This window comes from Lactuca virosa, chromosome 5 (genome assembly GCF_052849685.1).
Source record: "Lactuca virosa cultivar CGN04683 chromosome 5, Lactuca_virosa_CGN04683_v6, whole genome shotgun sequence".
Taxonomy (NCBI): Eukaryota; Viridiplantae; Streptophyta; class Magnoliopsida; order Asterales; family Asteraceae; genus Lactuca; species Lactuca virosa.
The window spans coordinates 284,209,839-284,214,990 of NC_136430.1; positions in this window are offsets into that span (position 1 = coordinate 284,209,839).

The window sequence follows — 5,152 nt, forward strand, 5'->3', positions numbered from 1 at the left end:
CAATAAATCTCTCAAAATACCCCACGAGACGTAAGAATTGGTGCACTTCCGTTGGGGTCTTTGGTGCTTCCTAATTCTTGATTGCCTCAATCTTAGCAAGGTCAACGTGAATACCCTTGCTACTGATCACATGTCCTAAAAATTATACTTCTCTGATCCAAAATTCACATTTTAAGAAATTGGCATACAACTTTTCCTTCCTAAATAGTTCCTAGATGAGTTTCAAATGTTACCCGTGTTCCTCCTTGGTTTCTGAGTATATTAATATGTCGTCGATGAATACGATCACAAATTTATCCAAGTCAGGTTTGCAGACTCGGTTCATAAGGTCCATGAAAACTGTTGGGGGCATTGGTCAATCTGAATGGCGTGACCAGAAACTCGTAATGTTTGTAGCAAGTTCTGAATGCCGTTTTCGGAATATCTTCCCCCAGTACTCGAAGTTGATGGTACCTTGACCTCAATTCAATCTTCGAGTAATAATTGGATGCTTGCAATTGGTCGAATAGGTCATGGATCCTTGGAAGCGAGTACCGATTCTTGATTGTCAGTTTGTTTAGCTCCTTATAGTCGATGCATACTCGGAAGGATCCATCCTTCTTATTGATGAATAATATTGTGGCTCACCAAGGTCAGAAGCTTGGTTTAATGAAGCCTTTGTCGAGAAGCTCTTGAAGTTGACTAGAAAGCTCCTGCATTTTGGAGTGTGCCAACATGCCTTGGGAGTGCAAATCGACAATGATGTACACAACCATGTTTGGATTTTGAAGAGAGGAAATCGACTAAGGGTTTTCAATCGAATGAATAGGATTTTGTACAAAGGAAATAGACTAAGAGTTTTTTTTTTGGTCTAATTAATAAAGTAAATAACCCATCCAGCAAGCACACATGGCCTAATTTAATGAGGTGGCAAAAATGTCATCGGATTACCCCGTCATTTCTTACAAAATTGCCAAATAGATCCGACAAAATGGACTTTAATCCCTTAAAAAGCAATAAATTAAGTTAAGGGACTGAATCAACCAAAACCCAAAACATTGTAGGGATAGAGTGTCATTTTCCCTTAAAAGTAAGATTTATGTATTAAGTATTTTCACAAACAAATAATAACCTAAAAACACAACACATGTTAACACGATTTCGTGGATATAAAGAACGTCGAAAACAGAAAATTGTACGCAAAAGTTACGACCTTTTTAAGGAAACAAAAATCAGTAATATAACTGAGTTTTCCGTAGACAAACTGTAAAACGATTCGTTTGGATAGCTACACATTTCGTTAAGTATTACTAATCATATATTTGGACTCAGAATATAATCTATTATTTCATATTATTCTCGTAATATTCTTATCATGAAGTTATATTCATTTTACGAAAACTGTCAATCGCGAAAACTATAAATATAACATAAATAAAACCACAAAACGTGCTTTTAACATAGTTTCGTCTTTCGTTAGAAAATTTCGTTTTCATTTTGGAATCACCACGTTCGGAACATCTGACTAGTATATTCTAAAATTTTGAACAAAGTCGTTTTTCGTTGGGTTTTTGCACGTGGTTCGAGAACGTGACACGTGTCACGTTTGTGGTGTTATGTGTTGGCGCGTTTAGAACTCGACAAGTTTTGCGATTTTGTAGGATATGGATTTCTATATATAAGAGGGAGGGGGATCTATCTCCTCACATCTTTACTCCCTATCTCTCTAGCCCTCTTTCTCTCTAACTTTTCCGACCAAGAACCACCACAGACACACCACTGCCACCTGACCACCTCCAGCCACCCCTACTGCTCCAACTACCCCTCCAGCAGCTCCCCTACCAACAATCACCCTCCTCCGGCGAAGAATCAGCTCCGACAGCTGCTGCATCCACCAACCGCTGCCCACCGCCATCAGCCACCACTAAAATTGACCCACTGATTCCCCTCTTCCTCCTCCTTGACCAACGAAAATAGCTCCCACCTAGATCCAACGCCAAAAAATCATTTTTTTGTCCATATTTTTATTAAATGATGAAAATTTTTTGGAATTTTCCGGAAAGCCTACGACCAATTTTTTGGCGATTTCGAGTAGTTTTTCCGACTCTCTTTTGCCTAATCTACAACCCTTGGGTGTCGTTTTGTTTAAAAAAAAGTGTCATTCGTAAAACCCTGTGTTGCAGTTCGAAGCTCGGTTTCCCATCCAAACTTCACAAAGATTAAAAGCACGCAATGAAAATGAGTTTCACGACCCCATTTTAAACTCTTTAATGTTTTTATAGGAGAGTACAAGCATTACCTATTATTATTTTTATATAAACGCTAAAATGATAGTTTAAAAGTTTATATAATTATAAAATGTTGTTATTTATAAGTTTGATAAAATGAACAACATTATCCTATATATATATATATATATATATATATATATATATATATATATATATATATATATATATATATATATTTTGGAAACGGCAAATAAGTATATTAATAAAAGCCACTCGATTAGCAAGTAACTAAAACGAGGGCACAAGTACAAAGAGAGGAGTCTGTAATAGAGATAAAATAACAAAACTTAACAAAAGGGAGATATACTCCATTCAATCCACATATGGATCACCTCCTTAGATCTGAACTTAAACCATGAAAAGGTCTGTGAGATCACCTCGTCAGCAATCTTTGCAGGGTTAGTGTGAATCACTTTAAACCTCTTGTTGTTTCTGGATATCCATATGAACCATAGGAGTCCATATAACACCACAATTACCTTAACTCTCTTTCTTGGCAGTTACCCCATGTTGCTGCAAAGTTAAGAAACTCGTTAACATCATTAAATTGAGTGTTAGGAATTCCACACCAATTTAAGATCCTTTTCCGCGCCTCCACAGCCACATCACATTTAATCAACAAATATATATATATATATATATATATATATATATATATATATATATATATATATATATATATATATATATATATACTCAATTTAAATATACTATATGTGTATCTACGCATAAAATAAATTGTAAAAAATATTGACGAATAACATATACTTCGAAACTTTAGATCTAATCTAGATATCTAAAAACTTTTATATATATATATATATATATATATATATATATATATATATATATATATATAGACTACCATAATCACCTTTTTAAAGTAAATATCTATAGTCCATCTAATACTAAAACATAATTATACATGTGTGATTGAATATCTTAAACTTTAAAATAAAAGAACATATTAATAAAAATGCAACAGTTTAGTTTCTTTTAAATGTATTGTTATGGATCTTTTTATTAATAAGACATACTGAAATAAAAAAAATACAATTTATGATTACATGAAATAAACTTATAATCAATAAGTAATTATTAATTAGGAGTTAAAAGTTATATTATTAAAATATTACTTCAGTCCAATTAACATATATAATATTTTTATCTTTAAATTTAAAAATAATTAATTGCCTATTGAAATTTTAGTAAAGTTAATATAAAAACTAAAAATAAGTTACAAAATGTTGGAATAAAAGAGTTGTAGATCGATAGATTCCAAACAGAAAAACAATATTTAATCAAGCAAAGTACACGAGAATGGATCAATGGTGTCGAATGATTAATAATTCACACCTCAGAAGAGCTCGATGAAGAACTTCGACTGTAGAGGTGTGCTAGGGTTACAATGCAAGTAATTAATGAGAACGATCAATCTAAAGGCTATACATGCATGCAATATTTATATGCTAACCCTAATGATTATCCATGGTTGGACAGGCCCAAACCGGGTAAACTAAATGGACTTATGACCGAGCCCAAAGACGCAACACCAGACCCAACAATCTCCCCCTTTGCGTCAATTGAGGCGAGAGACTACTTCGGTTGAGTAACATTGGTCTTCTTCACCACCTTGAACAGCCGAGGGATGATCGCAAGAAGCGTTTGTCGAAACTGAATATACCATCGAAGCATATCAGTGAACAACTTCTTATCAGCTTCACTGTTCTGATTACACCTATGTATGATCTCCAAAATGTGCTCCAAACAGGAAGTAGAAAATAGGTGTTTGTCAATCAGAGCAAACAAGCATTTTTAACCTTCGTTTCTCATGAACATAACAGTGTGAAATTTGGGATCAATCTTTCCCCTAACCATTGCATTCATATCACCTGCCCTCCCCACCGGCTTCATAGTGGTCTTCTTGTGAATGGTAGAAGCGATCTCCTGATCCATCTTTGCGACCTCATGAATATAACAAACGAGCATTCGCTTGATGTGATCGATGATTTGCTGATACTCCTGTGGATTGGTCAGCAAAATATTATTAAGGAGTATCCAGTCGTGTGGCTTCAAGTTCGGCAGGTCAGCCAGGGAAATCATATGGACCGAGCTATCAGAGCCTCGGGTCACTTTAAATTTAATGTTGATGAATTTCCCTGCCGAAGTGGGCTTCAACACCTTGACCGTTGTGATTTTCTGAGTGCTCCAGGTCAGGTATTGTGGCTGAGCAAACTCGAGATAATACTCGAGCAAATCCTAATCTACCTTCGGGTCTGGAGAAGGAATGCCAGCCGTCGACTCAAAACAGTGAAAAATAAATGCCTTTCGGGTTATTGGCATGTCAAACTGTGAGTCCTTCGAGTTCTCAAGCCCGAACGAAAAAACAGGTTCGAGCCAATGAGTGCTCGTTGCATCAATAACCTCCCTGAGAAGCGATTCCATAGTCCATTTAGGAAACATGGACTTCTTCTGCTCTAGCAGTTCATTCGCTTTCAACTCCTTCTCAAGAAGTTCCATATCTTTCTGAAGTCTTTCCCGAATCTCTTGATCAGTGGGCTTGACTTTCAAACTTTCCTTTTTCGAAGCATTCCCTCCTGTATCATCGTCATCATTATTTTCATCCACATCATCATCTCCAATCTTCTTCTTTTTCTTGTCCTTCATACTGCCCGAAGCTTCATTAACCTTCGGCTCAGTAGTGACTTTCGGTTTTGGAGGGGGTTGAGATTGAGAAACCTTATCTCCCCCTTGTTTCGGATGGACACCAGTCGCCGGAACACCTTCAATGCGACTCAATACATCCAATGCAGGTCTTAGCTTTTCAGCCAAGTGGCGTCGGATGGAGATGGTCAGAATGGAGTCGTGAGCTTCCAGTAGAT